Below are 21,937 nucleotides of genomic sequence, written 5' to 3'. Positions count from 1 at the left end.
TATTTAAAAATATGTCAAACAAGTAGAGATCACAATTGTGCCTCGTACACAATATATTCAGTTTATCTGAAAATAATAATAAAATTCCTGGATATGACAAAACTCAACCATATTATTATTTTTTATAGCTGAGAACCTTGTGTCTCAAAGATGTGAAATTATTTTTCCAGAGACCTCAGAGTGAATTAGCCCTAGAGATGATTTTGAACTGAGGCTAGTTGACTGTTGAGTCAACTTCAAAACTCTTAGGTATATTTCCCAACCACAGCTTAGAGACTAGAGAAGCAAAGTTTTATTTTCTGTTGTCCATTAGCCATTCTCTCTCCTTTTCTCTCCTCAGCACAATTCTCCCTGCATGTACTCATACACCTATCTACATTATATTTTCTTCATCACTCTTGGGGAATAGAAACTATATTTGTAATTACACTATGATTTAGAATACGCAAAAAAAGTATACTATTGCTTATTTTTCTAATTTATGGTGAAAGTGCATTGGATTATTTTGCAGTTTAGTGGGAAGGTCATATATTTTGTAGTTGCGTCGTTTGTATTACAGAAACATGGCATCCGTGAAGACTACAGTGAGCAAGTTGGGTCTCATAAGCAAATAAGGATTGCATTAAGACCTCCGGGGGGTGGGGGCGGAGAAACTCATTCACTTTGTATTCAAAAGCTTTTATGTAAGATAATTTATATCTGGCAAAGATGTGAGATTCTGATTGAAAAGCAATCAGATGAGAGCAGTATGCAGTTCGTAATACTGTGTAATCTGATAAGCTGCTCCCAGTTTACCCTCGCTGAGCACAGTGGACAGGAATACAGTTCTCCTAGGAAGAGATGAGCTGTAATGTATTCTAATGCCAAGGACAAATTCATGCTGCATTACCAGTACAGAGAATTTAACAAAAAGAACCATCTTTTATTTATTTTGTTTGTTTGTCAATGTGCTTTTTATTTCAGGAGAGTTTTTAGACATAAAGTTGCAAGGATAATACAGAGAATCCCCATATATCCACTATTGTTAAGATCTTACTAACATGGTCCTTTCATCACAGCTAAGGAACCAGCACTGATACATTGTCATTAACATAAGTCTAAGGTCCGTCTGGTCAAGGATATGGTTTTTCCAGTGGTCATGTATGGATGTGAGAGTTGGACTGTGAAGAAAGCTGAGCACCAAAGAGTTGATGCTTTTGAACTGTGGTGTTGGAGAAGACTCTTGAGAGTCCCTTGGACTGCAAGGAGATCCAACCAGTCCATTCTAAAGGAGATCAGCCCTGGGATTTCTTTGGAAGGAATGATGCTAAAGCTGAAACTCCAGTACTTTGGCCACCTCATGCGAAGAGTTGACTCATTGGAAAAGACTCTGATGCTGGGAGGGATTGGGGCAGGAGGAGAAGGTGACGACAGAGGATGAGATGGCTGGATGGCATCACCGACTCGATGGACGTGAGTCTGAGTGAACTCCGGGAGTTGGTGAATGACAGGGAGGCCTGGCGTGCTGCAATTCATGGGGTCGCAAAGAGTCAGACACGACTGAGCGACTGAACTGAACTGAACTGATACTTTACTCAGGCTTCTTGTATTTTTTCTCCATGTCTTCTTTCTGTTCAGGCTTCCACCCAAGATGCTAAAAAATAAAAGATTATTATTATTTTTTTTCATGTCAAGTTTTATGTTTCATGGCTTTCCATGGAACATAAGTTGAAAAATTTTTATTTTTATTATTATTATTTTTTTAGATTATTATTTTTTTTTACTTTACAATATTGTATTGGTTTTGCCATACATCAACATGAATCATCTTTAAAAAAAATTATGTGAAATTCCCTCTTTCCTTTCATTGATTAATGTGATGCTCTTTTAGTTTTCACAAATATCTCCAACCACTGGAATTTAACTCTGTAAAAATTATGGCTTAGGGCTTTTCTCCAGAATATTCATGACAGATGCACAGAATAAATTATTTCTGAAATTAAGAATCAGGGCTACCCCTCTGTAAAACAGACATTCGTCTTTTGCTGCCTTTGTTGCAGGCAAACACGGATCTTATCCCTCTGTCTCTCCATTTCTGTCACCCTTTTACATGCTTGTGTGTGCACACCCTCATTCTCTATCCCTTCCTCCTCCTTCTTTCCAGGTTATCGGTCCTTAGTCTTTGTTTTAGGTCCTTTCTGGGACCTGCCACTTATAGCCCATACAGATCAGTGGTAATCTTTGGACAACCCAAGACTTTTGTGTAACAAGTCCCTTTCTCTGGAGTTCTGTGTTTTGGTTAAGCATATACTTTAATTATAGATTTATTTTGTAGTTCAGCTAAGAGTAGGTGCTTTCACTGGCAACTAATGGCAATTAGCTGATCTTCTAAAGGCATTATTAATTGACATGTCAAGGGTAAAAAGCTGGAAGTGTATAACTTATTATTGGATATATGTGAACTTTTGTACATGACTTTAATTTCTGGAAATGGGCCATGTTAAGCAGAAAGGGAAAGGCTCAAGTAAGAGGTTACTTTGGACATTTTCATGGTCTGATAATATTCCTCAAGGCACGTGTTATATATATATATATATAACGTCTGGTAACTGTGGGATGTATTGCACTACCTACATTAAAATTTCCCTAAGACATTGGGTCAAACATTCTTAAGGAGTCACCTCTCCTCTTCTTCCTTTGCCCCTCTTTTCCTCCCCCCATCCCAACTCTCATTCTTGCACAACCTGGTGCTCTTTCTTCTATATCATTGTTTTTGAGGAAAATTTTGTTTGTGAATAAAATGAACCCAGGGGCCTCAATTTTCTTTCTTTCCATTGGTCTCTCAGCTCCCTGTCATCCTCAGTGGGCCGTGCTGGAATGATGCTGCCAAAGAAGAAATTAAAAGGAAGTTTTGTGCTGATGTAGAATTAATTCATAAAGCCTGGGGTAAAGATGTTAACCTCTGCATACAAGATTCCCTTCTGATTAACAGATGACTATGGATCCTACATCCCCAGAAGATTGGCTCCTACCATGGACAGAGGAGCCTGGTAGGCTGCAGTCCATGGGGTCGCTAAGAGTTGGGGACGACTGAGCGACTTCACTCTCACTTTTCACTTTGATGCATTGGAGAAGGAAATGGCAACCCACTCCAGTGTTCTTGCCTGGAGAATCCCAGGGATGGGGAAGCCTGGTGGGCTGCTGTCTATGGGGTCACACAGAGTTGGACATGACTGAAGCGACTTAGCAGCAGCAGCAGCATGGGAGGTGTAAAACCATCACTGCTCTGGATGCCTCTCTATAAAGTTCAAGTCTTAAGTTTGCTGTTCCCTTAAAATAAATCCTGTGGGTGCTCAGTTTCCATGAGAGGATAGAATGAGCTCTTATATTACAAAGAATGTTTTGAATTATTTTAAAAATATAGTTTCCTTGAACAGTATGTTTGTTCCCTGTGAGATTTTTACTGGGAGATGTTAGATACATTTTAAAAGGCTTGCAAGGTAACTGTAAATTAGAACTTGTGAGGTAAATTTTTTATTTTCACAATGGTAGTTCTCTTCAAATAGCATTAACTGTCAATACACTTTTTTTTGTAATCTTTCCTATAACCAGACTTTCATACACACAAACACAAAAGATATAAAATATAGTTCTATGAAATTTCAAGCTTTACTAGTAATTTTCTAGATTTATTTTTCTGTCTCCTTCCATATATACATATAATTCTTATGACAAATAATAAAACACTACTATGGAATATTTATGTGATAGGATTTACCAGCTGAGACCAAGCTGCGTCTCTCATAGAGCCTTATGAGGATTGTATCCCAGAGGTTTTCAGGATTTTCTGGACCAGAAATCTTGAATATGAGGATGTTTGAAGACCCTGAAATAGACAACTAGTCTCATTCCTGATTTTCATAGGGGTTCAGGAGCTTTATATGAACAAACCTGGATCCTGGTCAAGAAAGAGATCCAGTAACCCACAGACATGTCCCATGAAAGAGGCTAAGAGAACAGAAAGCAGATTGCAGGGAAGGGCAAAGGAAACTCTGAAAGAAAAATCTTACACCTGGGTCTAAGGAGCCTGCTCAAGCTTTATAAGTTCTGAGGGTTAAGAGGCAGCTCTAATTCAGGGTAAATTGTGAAGCTGCTCTTGCGGTTTCTCTGACTCCAGCCCCCGTGATTGCCTACTGAAAGCCTCTGAGTATCCTATGGAATGTGCTGGATGACACAAAGGGGGAAGTGTGTTCTTAGAGGCACCCTGCAAGAGCTGGACTTTAGGAAGGGAGGGTTGGAGAGGGATCACCTTCTGTGCTGCAGAAGGTGGGTCTTTTTTGTTGTTTTTTTGGCATGTGGGATCATAGTTCCCCTACCAGGGATTGAACCCACGCTGCCCCGCAGTGGAAGTGTGGAGTCTTAACTGCTGGACTGCCAAGGAAGTTCCAGAAGGTGGGGGTTTAGATCAGCAGAAATGTAGAAGGGAAAATGCGGAGGGGACCCTTGAGACCAAGCTTGGGTTAGGACCATACTGAGGGTATCTGTTAGTCCACAAGGCTGCCGTAACAAAAACCCATGGACTGGTTGACATAAACAACTGAACTGTATTTCTCATGATTCTGGAGGTTGGGCATCCAAGACCAAGGTGTGAGCTGACTTGTCTCCTGGCTCACAGATGATTGTCTTCTCCCTGTGTCTTCATGTGGTCTTTCCTCTTTGTGCCTTCAGTGTCTGTATCCTAATCTCTACTTTTTTATGACACCAGTCATATTAGGGTTTGCTCATATGACCTCATTTTAGCTTAATTACCTCTTTAAAGGCTCTGTTTTCAAAACAGTCGCATTCTGAGGTACCCTTGGTTAGGACCTTAACTCATGAATTTGAGAGGGATGCAATTCAGCACATGACAGCGACCTTGGTATGACATCAGCAACCGTATGTAGCCAGAGGTTTAGAATGGCAGTATGAATAGTACTGCAGAAGCAGGAAGAGTTGATAACTCTCTTTCAGCTCTCCTAGGAAGACACAGGAGGGAGAGCTATAGTTCTGCTTTGAGACAGATAGAAAAAATGACCCAACAACTTGGAGGCAAACTGTGAAAATGACCCTTCTCAGCATCTGCAATGGATGTGCTCTAAGGTTATTTGGATTACATATAAAATATCAATTATAAAATATTTAAATACATAATTTAACATCAGAATAAATGCTGCAAATGTAATGAAATTTTAAAAGTCAAATCATTTTAACATTACTCCTATTTGCATTGATTCTGAGTTGACAATAGCTTTAGAAGACATTCTTTTCAATTTTCATAAGGGTTTTCTTATGCTTCATTTCCTTCTAAATAGTCTGTGGGGAAGACAGAACAAGCATTCTCAGTTTTAAACAGATAAAAAAATTGAATCTGGGAAAATTTAAGATGACTCATTCATGGTCCTAAAACCAGGAGACAAAAGAGCTGAGACTCAAAGGGGAATGTTTTGAAACAGTACAATATACAAATACGTCTTAGTTCAGGCTATCATACATAATACCATAGACTGGGTGACTTAAACAACAGAAATGTCTTTTATCACAGTTTTGGAGGCCAAACATACAAGATTAGAGTGCCAGCATGGTCAAGTTCTTGTGAGGACCCTTCCTGGTTTGCAGATGGCTGCCTTGAAACTAATTCTCACATACGGGGTTGGCAAAGGGAGAGAAAGACAGAGAGTGCATGTGAGCAGGCTACTTGGTGTCTTTTTCTTATAGGGGCACTAATCTCATCATGAGAGCCCCACCCTTATGACTCTGTCTAAATCTACTTCCCAAAGACTCCATTCGCAACCATTATACTGAGTGTTAGGGTTTCAACATATGAATTTGTGTGTGTGTGTGTGTTTGGGTGGAGGGTGGGGACACAATTCAGTCTAAAGCACAAAAGTAGAATAAACAAAAGGGAAAAAAAATAATCATAAGCAACTATAGAATACTATCTAGCCTTTAAACTATTTTAGAATAATTCTGTTTGCTTTGCATTTATAAAATGCAAGTCATCAATTTTGGTAAAACAATACATGTATTTTTAAATGAAAATTCTATATTGGTGAATACTGTAAGATGCTTTCTTCTCTCCTTTGTTATTCAGATCAGCAGGGAATGTATACTGTTGAGAGGTAGTTTTGGCTTACTCTGTTTGTGTGTTTTATTATTTATCATGGATTTTCCCCAGACTTTGAAGGGCCTGGTAGGTGGTGCTTTACAAATAAGGTGGCTGTTGCCTTATGGTTCCATGTAGAGATGATCAGCGGGAGCAATTAATTCAGCAGGATACTCCATTGTGATGAATCTTGAAAAAGTCCTTTGTCCCCAACTTGAGGGCTTGGACTAGATGAATTTCTTAGAGTTGTGCTAAGCCCTGTGTTTCAGAGGGAAATGCTTAAAGTAGTTTAGGATATTTGCTAACTATGAATGAAAAGTAGACTGTTTGGAAAGAAATCTTATTGTATTAGATTTGTTATGACGTGAAGTAGTAAGAAGACATTAATATAGAGGAGGTTTTAAAACTTTTATTGTGAATGTCTTATTCTCAATTTACATGCTTTATTAAAGTAGTCACAGCAAAGGGATCAGCAGTTTTATTTACTTATTTTATATATATTGTACTTATATAGCACTTACTCTTTGCTAGGTGCCTTTTTAAGCTATAGCAATCCTATGAAGCAAGAGCTATAATCCATGCTATACAGTTGATGAAGTATCTTGCCAAGGTCACACTTAGCACTTGTATCTCACAAACCAAATGAAAAAACATTGTATAGAATTAGAATAACTGTGCTTAAGAGAAAGGACAGAGAATCTTTCCTATAATAACGTATTCCCACCTATCTTGAAAAATTCTCAGGATGTCCTTGAGAAGAGGATTTTACTCCATGTTCAAATATTGTAGTTCAAATATTTAGTTAATGTTAACTAAAACCATGTGTGACGGACTTCCCAGGTGGCTCAGTGGTAAAGAATTCACTTGCCAACTCAGGAGACTCAGGTACCATCCTTGGGTCAGGAAGATCCCCTGGAGAAGGGAATGGCAACCTACTCCAGTATTCTTGCCCTGAAAATCCCATGAACAGAGAAGCCTGGCAGGCTACAGTTCATGGAGTCCAAGGAGTTGGACACAACAACTGAGCATGTGTACAAACCATATGCGCTAAGCTGGAGATTATTCCAGAGTGAGTACTTTATGTGAACTGCTAATCTGCTGTTCCTTCCTTCTAATCCAGTTTCTCCAGGCATCTTGCCTCGACAGCATCATTCTAATATCTAAAATTATGAATTTTTCATATACCATAATTCTTCACATAGTGGCCAATACATTCATCAGGTGCTCAGTTGAAGAAAGAACAATATGTTCCAATACTAGGAAAAAAACCCTGACTGTCAGATTTAGAGAAGGCATATGAGTCTTCAATGTTTCACTATTTTAAAGGATTTTTAAGGGTAATTTTTAACAAAATGTGATTTTTCTGATATAAACATTTTAAAAGTCATCACCTTCTCCCCCCCTCCCCGTTTTTTTGGCCACACTGCATGGCACGTTGGATTTTAGTTCCCACACCAGGAATCAGGGATGAAATCTGTGCCCCCTGCAGTGGAAGCACAGAGCCCTAACCACTGGACTGCTAGGGAATTCCATAGCTAGCTATTTTATAAAGTTTTGGGGTCCATTTTCTCGTAATGAGTTGTGCCTTTGTATTATTGATTTAAATGAAGAGATACAGATTTAAGTATGGATACTGATATAGATTGACACTTTGGAAACAGTTTCTTCGTTAGAAATATGTATGGCAATTAATTCACCCTTCTGTGATTTGCCCTTTCATTCTCTTTTTGGTGTCCTAAGTGGAATGGAAGATTTACATTTTAATGTATAGAACTGTATCATTTTTTCACTCTATAGTTATCATTTTGGGGACCTGTTTAAGAAGTTTTTGCCCACTCTAAGTTTATGAAGAATTTCTTCTAGACTTTATTCCAGAAGTTTTATAGCTTACCTTTCACATTTAAATCTAGAATTCATCTTTAGATTTTTGGATGTGGTGTGAGCAAGATATCAAATTCCTTTTTTTTGGAAGTACAGATGTAAAATTGTCCTAGTATCATTTTTGATGCAATTCTTATAGCATAATTTCAAAGTTTTACCTTTTTTATGTTGTTGTTGGCATATATAAAAATACAGTTGTTTTAAACAGTGACCTTATATTCTTGGACTTGAAAAATTGATTTATTCAATTCTCAAAGTTGGTAGAAATTTATGGATTTTTAAAGTGCACAATGATAACATTTTCAAATGACAATTATTTTTCTTCATTTTCAAACGTTATTTATCTTCTATTGAATTTTTTAGAACCTCTAGGATAAAAGTTAGGAGAAATAGGGATAGGACTGCCTACCTCTCATTCTTGATCTTAGAGAAAAATTTTTCAATAATTCACCAACAAAAGCAAGGTTTGTTGTAGAGTTTTTGAAGAGTCTTATTAACAGATTAAAGAGCTTCTCTCCTATAACACATTTTTATACATTTATTTTGTTTAATTTTTGTATTTTTTTGTTTAATTTGTTGTATTTTTATTGATGATTGCAGTGAAAACATTGCATTTGATGATGCTGTTTAGTGACTAAGCCATGTCTGACTCCTTACAACCCTGTGCAGTGTAGCCCTCCAGGCTTCTCTGCTCATGGGATTCTCCAAACAAGAATACTAGAGTGTGTTGCCATTCTCTTCTCCAGGGGATCTTTCCAACCCAGGGACTGAACATGCATCTCCTGCATTGGCAGGTGATTCTTTTGCCACTGAGGCACTGAGGAAAACCTTTATGTATTATTGAACCACTTGTATGATTCTTCTTTATTTTGTTATTGTGGAAAATTATACTGATTGATTTTCAAATGTTAAATCAATCTCATCTTTTTGATGAGAGTCATGATATGTATTATCCTTTATGTATATTTATATAATACATAATTTATAATAATATTTATAATTTATATAAATATATACTTTATATAATATTATATATTATCCTTTATTTATTGCTAAGTTAGATTTGACAGTATTTTGCTTATGGAACTTGCATTGAAGCTCAGTAGAGATTAGCTTTCCTAACTTGTATTGCCCAGTAAATTTTGCTTTATAGTGAGTGACCTAAAGAAATGAGTTGAGAAGTGTTTCCTTTTTTTTAACTGTTGGAAGATATCACTTTGCTGATACAGGTCCATGCAGTTAAAGCTATGGTTTTTCCAGGAGTTATGTATGAATGTGAGAGTTGGACCATAACAAAGGCTGAGCACCAAAGAATTGATGTCTTCAAATTGTGGTGTTAGAGAAGACCCTTGAGAGTCCCTTGGACTGCAAGGAGATCAAACTAGTCAATCCTAAAGGAAATCAACCCTGAATATTCACTGGAAGGACTGTTGCTAAAGCTGAAGGGCCAACATTTTGGCCACGTGATACTAAAAGCTGACTCGTTGGAAAAGACCTTGATGCTGGGAAAGACTGAAACAAACGGAGAAGAGGGTGGCAGAGGAAGAAATGATTAGATAGTATCATTGACTCAATGGACATGAATTTGAGCAAACTCCTGGAGATAGGGAAGGACAGAAGAGCCTGGTGTGCTACAGTCCATGGGTTGCAAGAGAGTTGGACATGACTTCACGATTGAGCAACAAGAAGAAGAAGTAGAAATGATGTGCTCAGTCATGTATTTGTTTATTTAAAAATGCACTGGCTGCTTAATCTTGCAAGATAATATTCCTTATTAGGTAAGTTAATGACGAATGAGACAAATGAGGTTTCTTAAATTCATATTCTTTTGGAAATGGTTTGACTAGAGACAGACACAAGTAGTGTATGTGTAACATATATTAATGGGATCATTAACAGAATTATAAATACTATGAAAAAACAAAAGAAGGGGATGGGATACCTAGAGACTGGGACTGGGACGAGTCAGGCAGTTGTAGACTGAGTACTATATAGTTAGGAACATTTCTGCAAAGGTCATATTTGAGCTGAAAAATAAATGAAAATAACTGGCCTTCTACAAACTTAGAAACAGAAAATTCCTATAAGATCAGCAAAATGAAAGGCCCTAAGATAGAAATTATCTTGGTATATTCAAGGAACATACAAAAATCTAGAGTGACTTAAACATAGAGAATTAGGGGCCAAGAGATATGGCTCAGATCATGTGTGGACTTGTGGACTATGATTAGGGGGTTGAATTTTATTCTAATGCAATAGAAATCCATTAGAGGGTTTAATATAAGGAAACACATATTATGTTTTAAAAGGTCATTCTGGCTGTAGTATTGAGAATGATTTACAGAACACTGGAGAGAAGTAGGGAGATAAAGTAAGGGGGATTGTAGTATTACTTTCCAGCTAAATATCATAGATTTTACACTTATGTTTACCTTTTTTCCCTCCTGTAACTCCGTTAAAATGATAGAGAAGGAACGAAAAGCAGTGAATTCAGAAAAACAACAATAACAGCAATCATGGAATAAGAGAGGACGATAGCTACACTATAAGTATTGAGCAGGAGAATGGACACTTATTCTCCGGAGCTTTGAGTGTCATCTTGAAAAACAGTGAGACTAAATGAAAATTTTTTTTTTTTTTTTGAATGGTAAAGCTTCCAGCTCTCTCCCTTCCTCCCTCATCTGAGATTACTCGTAGACAGGCTTATTCTTTCCAGGCAGGAAATTGGAGCATTCATCTCTCAGGAAATTTAGCAGCTCAAAATTTTGTGTTGATTAGATTTTAGTGAGAGGCACCATTTAGCATCTTCTTACACTTTTTATCTAATTGAAAGAATTTACTGGGTGACCTGAGAACATTTAAACTACTCAGAGGCTTTGCTAATGGTTATTACAACTATATTCTTAACTTTGATCCTTGCTTAAATTGAATTTCAATGAGCTTTCCTTATTTTAAGACTTTCTCAACTTTATATTTGTCTATGTTTGACAATCAGTTATCTCTCCTAATGTAACATGTCTTCACATTTCTGGACTCATTTTCTTTTATCTGTTTCATTCCTACTTGAAAGCTGGACAGTTCTCTTCTGATCTCAACTATTTCATGCAATAACTTGTCAAATACTGCTCACAGAAGTCTATCACAAAATTCAATTCTCTTTTTTCTACTGCTGCCTTTGGAACTACAGGCAGAGGTAGGAAAAATATTATCAGTGATAACACAATCTGTCTCCCAGTTCGTAGTTGTACAAATATTTGCAACTACATGGCAAGAATCATCTTTATTGCCTCTGAGATCAACTTCTTCTCCACCTGCTATCCAACCACTAAGCCAACGTACCATATTAGATGTTCATTGTTATAGCAGTGCCCCACTTGTGGTACCAAATATATGCATTGTGGTAACAACCAATCCCCAAATCTGGGTGCCTAAATACAACTAAGCTTTTTTTCATGCTCATGTAATACCTGCCACAGGCCCACACTTTTCTCCAGGGTAGCTATTTTCTATTTATTGGCCTACTATTTCAAGCTGCTTTGGTCTTCATATCAGTCCTTGTTTCCACTACCAATACACATTCTACCATAATAAGGAAGAGAGGCTGGAGATTTGATCATGTTATTTAAATACTTTCCTCTAGAAATGATGAGTCATTTTCTCCCAAGTTATTTGTCAAAGTAAGACCTACAGCTTGCTAACTTCAAGGGGCAGGAAAGAGCAGTCTTGTGCCTGCAACAAGGGAGGAATCAAGTATCACTCAACTAGTAATGAATGCCACAAAAGATATTTCATCTCTTCAAAAAGAAAGGGAGACTAGAAATAAAAGTATTTTTGGAGAATAAAAAAGAGACCTTGGAAAAGAAGTTGGGACAGAAGATTTTAAAAATTATTATGCTAGAGCACTTTCTAACACCATACACAAAAATAAACTCAAAATGGATTAAAGATCTAAACGTAAGACCAGAAACTATAAAACTCCTAGAGGAGAACATAGGCAAAACACTCTCCGACATACATCACAGCCGGATCCTCTATGACCCACCTCCCAGAATATTGGAAATAAAAGCAAAAATAAACAAATGGGACCTAATTAAACTTAAAAGCTTCTGCACAACAAAGGAAACTATAAGAAAGGTGAAAATACAGCCTTCAGAATGGGAGAAAATAATAGCAAATGAAGCAACAGACAAACAACTAATCTCAAAAATATACAAGCAACTCCTCCAGCTCAATTCCAGAAAAATAAATGACCCAATCAAAAAATGGGCCAAAGAACTAAATAGACATTTCTCCAAAGAAGACATCCAGATGGCTAACAAACACATGAAAAGATGCCCCACATCACTCATTATCAGAGAAATGCAAATCAAAACCACTATGAGGTAACATTTCACGCCAGTCAGAATGGCTGCGATCCAAAAGTCTACAAGCAATAAATGCTGGAGAGGGTGTGGAGAAAAGGGAACCCTCTTACACTGTTGGTGGGAATGCAAACTAGTACAGCCACTATGGAGAACAGTGTGGAGATTCCTTAAAAAACTGGAAATAGAACTGCCTTATGACCCAGCAATCCCACTGCTGGGCATACACACTGAGGAAACCAGAATTGAAAGAGACACGTGTACCCCAATGTTCATCACAGCACTGTTTATAATAGCCAGGACATGGAAGCAACCTAGATGTCCATCAGCAGATGAATGGATAATAAAGCTGTGGTACATATACACAATGGAGTATTACTCAGCCATGAAAAAGAATACATTTGAATCAGTTCTAATGAGGTGGATGAAACTGGAGCCTATTATACAGAGTGAAGTAAGCCAGAAAGAAAAACACCAATACAGTATACTAACGCATATATATGGAATTTAGAAAGATGGTAACAATAACCCTGTGTACGAGACAGCAAAAGAGACACTGATGTATAGAACAGTCTTTTGGACTCTGTGGGAGAGGGAGAGGGTGGGATGATTTGGGAGAATGGCATTGAAATATGTATAATATATATGAAATGAGTCGCCAGTCCAGGTTCGATGCACGATACTGGATGCTTGGGGCTGGTGCACTGGGATGACCCAGAGGGATGGTATGGGGAGGGAGGAGGGAGGAGGGTTCAGGATGGGGAACACATGTATACCTGTGGCAGATTCATTTTGATATATGGCAAAACCAATACAATATTGTAAATTTAAATAAAATAAAATTAAAAAATAAATAAATAAATAAAAATTATTATGAGTGTTAGATTGAGAAATTTCTGAAAAGTAGAGCAAAAACAGAGACAGGACGTTTCTTGGAATTCTCTGTTCAGTTAAACTATCAATCAACTGTGAAGGTAGAATAAAGATATTTCTGAAGGTAGGATCTCAAAACAGAGAAGGCAATGGCACTCCACTCCAGTACTCTTGCCTGGAAAATCCATGCACGGAGGAGCCTGGTGGGCTGCAGTCCATGGGGTCGCTAAGAGTCGGAGACGACTGAGTAACTTCACTTTCACTTTTCACTTTCATGCATTGGAGAAGGAAATGGCAACCCACTCCAGTGTTCTTGCCTGGAGAATCCCAGGGACGGGGGAGCCTGGTGGGCTGCCGTCTATGGGGTCGCACAGAGTCGGACACGACTGAAGCGACTTAGCAGCAGCAGCAGCAGCAGGATCTCAAAAAAAAAAAAAAAAAAATGCCTCTGATGCAGTCTTTCTTAGAAATTTGCAAGGAAAATTTCACCCAAACAAAGAAAGGTGTAAACCAGAAAGTTGACATGGGTCCTGGAAACAAGGGTTCCAACATTGATAAGAGGCTAAAAGAATACCCTGAATGAAAGTGATAGAAAACCGGTGCTGCCAGCCTAGAGAACAACCGATCTGGGTAAGTGCTAAGCAAAAGGCTTCAGGAGTAATCTCTCCAAGAAAGACAAGAGGAAATGCAGAGATCGCCTGATCACCACATTTGAATTTGTTGAAGGGAAAGTCACATTTTGGGTTGTGAGTTTAGAGATTAATTAGTGCAGATATCCACTGATGAAGATGAGTAAACTGGTTCAGGATAAACAAAGTATTCATGAAAAGACACATCATCATAATTTACAATATTGCCAAGTATGGATAAGGTTTATTAAATCACAGTAGCACAAACACAGTATTTGTTTGTACCCCAAATTATATACACATACATATATATAAATGTATATATAATGTGGCATGGGGAATAGAAATATATGGTATTATAAAGGATTAAAATAATTTTCTTCTAGCAAGTAGATATCTAAAGCTGACAAAGAAGAAGTACATTGTTTTCAAATGTGGCAACAAATACCAGAAGGAAAAATTGGAAGGACCAAAAGCAATTGCCTCTCTGGTATGGCAGTTAATAATTGGAATAATAGATTTCTAGTTTTTATTGTGAGTCTAACCTAACATTTAAAAATGTGTACTATTAGGAGGATCATCAGCAATCAAGAAAAGATATTGGCTTGGATTGGAATGATAATAATCAAGGTAGTAAAAAAAAAAAAAGCATGTCCCAGATTCTGGATATATTTTGAAAGTAAATAACAGTTTACTGTCAGTTTGGATGGCAAAGAGTTAAGGAGAGGAGCTAGTTTTCAAGGGAGTAGGAATTCAGTATTGAATGTGGAGAGTTTGGGGTGCCTGAACTTCTAAGTGTGGAGGCTGGGTAGAGAGATGGCTATATGAGGGGCATTTTCAGGGGAGAGGTCTGGACAGGAGATTTACATTTAGGAGGCATCAGGTGTTAAAACTATGAGACTTAGGGAGTTAGGAAGCAGTCAAGGATTTAGTCCTGGGGTACTGTGAAGGTTAGGAAGCAGAGGAGGGCACAGTAAAGGAGTATGAGACAAGGCAGCCAGGGAAGTAAGAGGAAAATCAGGAAGACTTTGGTGGAAATCAAATGAAGAAAAATATTTCAAGGAAGAATGAGGGTCAAATGCTAACAGTAGATCATGTAAGATGAAACCTGAGCATTGACCACTGGATTTGGCAATATTGGTGAAGTGGTTAAGTGAAGGTGATATAAAAGTGCTCATCCAGTGCTAAATCTATATTTCATAATGTATAGTAGATTTAGATAATAAATATAAAGTCTATTAAATAATATATTTCATGATATAAATTTTAAAAATAGAGTTCATTTAAATATAAAAAAGAAAATATAAACACCAACAAATAAGGAGAAAAAAAATGTGAAAAGAAGCACTGTTATTAGTCCAGTATAAGGGATGATAGTAACTGGAAACAGGGAAGAGGCAGTGGAGATGGGGAGAAATGGGTACAGGTGATATGGATATAGGCAGAGAGCAGGCTTGCTGATGATTGGCTGATAGGTGTGTGAGGAGGTTATTGAGATTGACTCAAAGATGAGCTGTGTGAGTCTTCACTCAGCACCTCTCAGAAATTAACTCAAGAGTATTCTCCGTGCATATTCTTCAATGAAAAGTTTAATTTTTCTTAATTAAGGATAATAGTTAAAAATAAATTTGTTTTGAAGACAGGTTTACCACCAAAATGGCTGTCTTAAACATTTGTATCGTTTGTATGCATGAAAATGGGTTGCTCTTATCCATTCTTCCTCTTGGTAATTACACTTTCCATGGTGTAATTCTTGTTTTCTTTTTCCTCCATATTTCTTTGCTTAGCCAATTATTCAGAAAACTTCAATGTATCTTGGAGTTTTTAAAAGAAGGGGAAACTTATTTGCCATTATACAAAAACTAAGATATCCTAGCAATCTTTTGCCATCTTATTCTAATCTTTAGAATAAGAACAAAGTAGTAAAATATTTATTTTAAAAAGGTAATTCTTAAAACTCTTTCATTTAAATATCAAGGTCCTAGGTAAGGGGAAAAGGGATATATAGCAGAAACTTATTAGCTTAATTCTATTTTAAATAATTTGAAATTGGCTTTAACAGTGCTCTAAAAATTTTTTTTAGTGTCATAATGAGTCAAATTTTATACAATAAAAATAGAACCTTTCTTTTTTGGTAATCTTTTATACGTTGTTCAATGAAAGTGAATGCAAGAAATGAGGCCCATATTCTGATACTAACCAGAAAATTAAGCAAACATGTTTGAAGCTTGGTATATTGATACTGTGTTTTGCAGACAGGGGCACTTCAGTAATAAGAAGGCTGTCTCATAAGCAGGCTATGGACTTCCTAATCCATACTTGTTGAAAGGTCTCCAGCACTAATAAATTAGAAAACAGTCAAGGCTAAGTTTCTTCTGTTTATTCATTTTGGGATTAGTTGTTTGTGTTTAAGAATGGGGAAACTGACATGTGTTCTCTCAGGACTTCAGAGTGAAATCCTGTCATTGCAGTGAACAAGCTGACCCCCATTCCTTACCTGTTTGCCACGAGTTGGTATGCGGGTCACAATAGTGAGTAAGAAGGAATCTGAAGCCAATCGATTTCTCAGTTCCGCTGGGCGGTGGTTGTGTTTTCTTTAAGAAGAAAATCAATATATTTTGGTTGAATGTCTCTCTCAAGGAAGATACTGAGGTTGATGAGACATGTAGACATAGTGTAGTTCTCGGATAAATTTATAATCTTTGTATAAGTAAAGATAAGTCAAGTGTGCATAAAAAACAGCCAGCAATGTAGAAAGTGATGGGACAGTAACTGCTATAAGAGTTCACATCCAGGAACAATTGTGATGAGTTAGCACGGTCAGGAAAATTGCCCTGGGTTGGAACAGGCTATACCCTAAGTAATAGGAAATTTCAGGGATTGAGAGTAAGGAAGAGGTGGCATGAATAAAGACCCCAGAGTGGTAATGGGAACAATAGCAGTGGTAATAAGTGAAGTGAAGTGAAAGTTGCTCAGTCATGTCTGACTCTTTGCGATCCCATGAATTATCCAGTCCATGGAATTCTCCAAGCCAGAATACTGGAGTGGGTGGCCTTTCCCTTCTCCAGGGGATCTTCCCAACACAGGGGTTGAAGCCAGGTCTCCCGCATTGCAGGTGGATGCTTTACCAGCTGAGCCACAAGGGAAGCCCATAGTAATAATAAAACCACAGTAATAATTGTAATCAAAACTTAATAATTGTTAGCTAATTAGGACCCATTTCCTATCCTTGTCCCTAACCCTATATCCTACCATACAGGATATTTGCTGGCAGAATATTAGGAAATTTTTATGGTTCTTAGCATTCCTCAAGCCGTAAGAATCAAGCATTGTCTTAAAAAGATCTCTCTCAGAGAGAAAAACATTCCCAAGGATTGTGCAAATCACAAATTTCAATTACTTCCCAAGTACTCACAGGTCCTTTTACCTCCCAGTACACCACAGAATCACCCATAACGCTGACAAGCACACTCGGACTAGGGATGGAGGGACCGTTATCAGTAGGACTTGCAACCTTAAATCTCAATATAGAAGGTCTCTGATCTCACTTTGTGAGCCCTTGCCTCTTTTGATCTTCAACAGTGAATTCTGGCAGCATAGCACATACGTTTAAAACTTTGACATCAGATTGAGTTAAAATTCTGATTCCATAGACACCAGCTGTATGAATTTGGGCAAATTACTAAGTGCTCTAAGCTTCACTTTCTTCATATGGAAAAAAAGGATAATAATAGTCACTCTTCATCGTTTTCTGGAGATTTAATGAGATAGTTGATAAAAAGCAGTGTTAATTATAAAGAAATACTTTGTCCCTGTTGACTATTTTTGACTTCTGTCTGATAAAATATTTAAATCAGATAGATGGTGGGTAAAGTATTTGGCATAGAGCCAAGGTCCTTAGCGCACACTCCACAGATAGTAACTGTTTTGCTCATTGTACTGTGGAAGTGTTCTTATCTGACTTACATTTAATAAATTTGTCAGATTGACCAATGCCCTCTATTTCCTTTGCAGAACATTTTGACTGATGATCATGAGATTCCATGGCTATGCCAAATCAGATCAGCTCTCACCAGGGGTCCTGATGTGTTGCATGCTTCTAAAAGATGAAATGTCTTGTTTTCAAACCTGTTTCTCAGTTATATTTGTAATTATTATCATGTAATCTAAGTGAATTATTTTGTAAACCAATGAACCATGAATGTGGAAAGAAAGAGAAACTTCTGCACAAATCTAATTGAATGCTTTGGGTACATTTGATAAAGGCAAGTTGTTAAAAATTGTGTCAAATTAGTTGTGGGCAAGCAAGTGTAAAAAATAAAAAAAAATCTTATAAAAACTTAAAATTATTCTACACTCACATTTCTTCCCAAGAGGTTTATAATTCTTGGTTTACTTTAAAGACATTGTATTGTGGTATATTTTATGATATGGAACTGGGGTAAATGTGGAATTTATCTGGTCTTCCTATAAAAATAAAGAGATTGCTGTTCTTGTTTATTTAAAAATTGCTATGATATACATCCTAAATATTCTGTATTTGGTTTGCATTTCGAAATAGGAAACAAGAGATAGGATATCATGCTTTTCTTTATGATAGTGACCTTTTTGTAAAGTGTTTCAGTCAGCTCCTGAAAGGAGATGAATGCACTGTGGTTATATAGAGTCTTCTATTCAATGCAGGGCTTCAAATTTAGAACTTTTCTGGTTTAGAAACTATAAATTATTTATGGCATATCAAGCTTTTTAAACCCTGTTTATGACAGGTTGGGATTTTTGCCAATCTCTGTTGAAACAGTCTAAATAATTTATCTTGTGTTCCTTCAACCTACAATACATCCTGAAGCTCAAGAAATGTTAAATAAGTTTTATTTTCTTCTCTGCTATGCTGAGGTCAGGGAGGTTAAGCGCTTAGACATTCTTTGAACAATTTTTGGTCCCTTGTCTTCTCTCAGTGTGCTAGATTTCTTTTTTTATTTTCATATCTTGCCTTTCTTTTATATGACATTTCCACTTCATTGAACTTTTTTTAAAAAAGAGTCTTTTATCTCCCATTAATTACCCATACTGAGTTTCTATACATTGTAATTCTAGTTATAAATAAGAGAATATCTTTGCAAGCAAAGAATTCAATTAGTTTTAAATCCCAGTATGTTCTGAGAGTATGAACAGTGCATTAATCTGATTTGATTTTACTGAAATGTATGAAACATTAATGATAAACATCAAAAGAGTTCAGGGTTTAGTTAAATCCCTACAAATAGGGCATTTATTTGAATCTATTTTCAACATGTTAAGTATGAGATAATGCAAATATAGATAGCTCTTGTGTTTTTTTTTGATATCTTCATTCAACAGTGTTTTCAAGATTTATTCATGATATACAAATAGATTCTTTTTTAATTTCAAAATCTATGTAATGAATATGCCACAATCTGTGTATTCTGTGGTTAGTGGATATTTATACTGTTTTCAATTTTTTGCCTAAAAAAACCATGGGCATCCTTATTTATTATTAGCAATTCTCTTAGGTATACTCATATAAATGGAACTGCTGAGGCAGACTGTATTTTCTTAAATTCTAATTTTTATTAAGGAATAATTGACATATAACATTATATTAGTTTCAAGTGTGTAACATAATGATTTGATATTTGTATATATTGCAAAATGATTAGCACAATAAGTCTAGTTAACATCTGTCACCATAGATGGTTGCATTTTTTTCTTGTGATAAGAGCCTTTAAGATTGATCTCTCTTGTGCTGTGATACACTTATTCACTCAGTCATGTCCGACTCTTTGTGACTCCATGGACTGTAGCCTACTGGGCTCCTCTGTCCTTGGGAATTCTCCGGGCAAGAATACTGGAGTGGTTTGCCATGCCTTCATTCGAAGGATCTTCCCATCCCAGGGATCAAACCCAAGTCTCCCGCATTCCAGATGGATTCTTTTACCATCTGAGCCACCAGGGAAGCCCTATCTACTCTCTTAACAACTTTCAAATATGCAGCACTGTATTATTAACTGTAGTCAACATGCTGTACATTATATCCTTAAGACTTATTTATTTTTTAGCTATAAGTTTATCTTTTGATCCCCTTCATCCATTTTGTCTACTTCCCACCCCCACCACTGACAGCCCTAATCTGTTCTCTATATCTATGAGCTTGTTTTTATTTGTTTCTTCATTTTTTATCTTTCTAAGATTCTACATACAAGTGAGATCATATGGTATTTGTCTTTATCTGTTTGACTTACTAACTTATTTTACTTAGCATAACACTGTCAAGATCCATCCATGTTATCACAAAACATTTCATTGTTTTTAATGGCTGAATAGTATTTTCTTGTGAGTGTATACATGTGTGTGTGTGTGTGTGTGTGATGGTTTCTTTATCCATTCATCCACTGGTAGACACTTTCCATGTCTTGGCTATTCTAAATAATGCTGCAGCGAACATGGACGTGCATATATCTTCCTGAATCAGTGTTTTCATTTTCTTTGGATATATACCCAGAAGTGGAATAGCTGGATGATAGGATAGTTTGAGTTCCAATTTTTGTGGAGCCTCCATACTGTTTTCCATGGTAGCTGCACCAAATTACATTTCCATCAACAGTGAAGTTCCCTTTTCTCTCTATCCTTGCCAGCACTTGTTTCTTGTCTTTTTGATAATAGCCATTACAACAAGTACGAGGTAATACTCACTGTAGTTTTGAGTTTCATTTCCCTGATGATTAGTGATGTGTGCATATAGTTTTACTTTATGATGAATCCTAATAACCTGAAACTACCAGTTTCCAGTAACTGTATCATTTTTATTAATGTTTAAAATACAGAGACTTGAGAAAAAGGAAAGGCATGTTACCAGTATTTGATTTTGACAGCAAGTTCTATCAATTTTAATAGCCCTGTTTTATTAAAAAAAAGGAAGAATTAAAAGGATGGACATTAAACATGTAAATGTGAAGTTCTTATATTCAGTAAAATACACATATGATATTCCTAGCACCATTTATTCTTTTTTTTTTTTTTGCCATTTATTCAGCTGTTTTAGGTAATACTCTTATTTTTAAACTTGGGAGCCACACATCACTCATTCTCAGGAAATGGGGTTGGTGGAGGGTTAGGGGTAAGCTGTGAGTCAGGTGTGGCTGATCAGGTCCCACTTTTCCCTTCCCTCACTGATTAGTTCAGGGATGCCCAGGTGATGCCATCAGGGCCAAATTCTTGAGAATTTCTGGAGACTCTTGAGATAGAGGAATAGAGCTAAGATTATGTAAATTTCTGGTATCCTCCATGCTCTAGCTTTTATAACAGAGGAACTTGTCTGCAGATAGACTAGGAAGTAGAGATGGAAATTTCCGAGGTCTTGGTGACATGCTTTGAGCTTCTGCATCAAGATAAACCTATCCCTACAAGGTCCAATTTCATTATCATTAAACTCTCTTTTGCTTAAGGCCTTTTGAATTAGGTTTTCTTTTCCTTGCCAGGAAAAAGTTCTCACTGATAAAAAATTGTCAGGAAGCATTTAACAGGAGGCTTCCTGTGTGCTGTTTTAGATATGTCAGGAATTCTCTGTTCCTTATTAATTCCTGAATACTCAGGAATTAAGAGGAGAGGCAAGCCTCTCCCAGGGGCTGAGGAATCCAGGCATTTCCTTCATTAGTTTTTCTATACGTTTAAGTACCCTCTTCCTTCTTGTGAACCACACGGTAAAAGTGATTGTTTACAAATCTCTGTCTTTAATATGGATCGCCTATGTTTTGTAAGTCTGGAATTTTAATCTTTGTGTTTGCTGAGAATTAACTACTTTGTAAGACAGTATATACACCCACACCATGTTGATTAAAACACCTTTGCTCCATCAGAGCTCCTGTCCACGTGTCTTTCTTTCTCTTTCTTTCTCTCTCTCTCTCAGGCTATTTTTTTGGAGCGCAGAGGGCCTCTGAGTGCACTTTCCTGCCCAGGCTTCTAAGACCCTCTTGAGAAGGCACTCTGCACCTTCATCCCATCGAGAGGGCAACTGAGGCCTTCGTGAACAGAGCAAGCCCCTTGCAGGGGCTTTA

Source organism: Bubalus kerabau, chromosome 3, assembly GCF_029407905.1.
Source record: "Bubalus kerabau isolate K-KA32 ecotype Philippines breed swamp buffalo chromosome 3, PCC_UOA_SB_1v2, whole genome shotgun sequence".
Taxonomy (NCBI): Eukaryota; Metazoa; Chordata; class Mammalia; order Artiodactyla; family Bovidae; genus Bubalus; species Bubalus kerabau.
Note: the sequence above shows the minus strand (reverse complement) of the source record.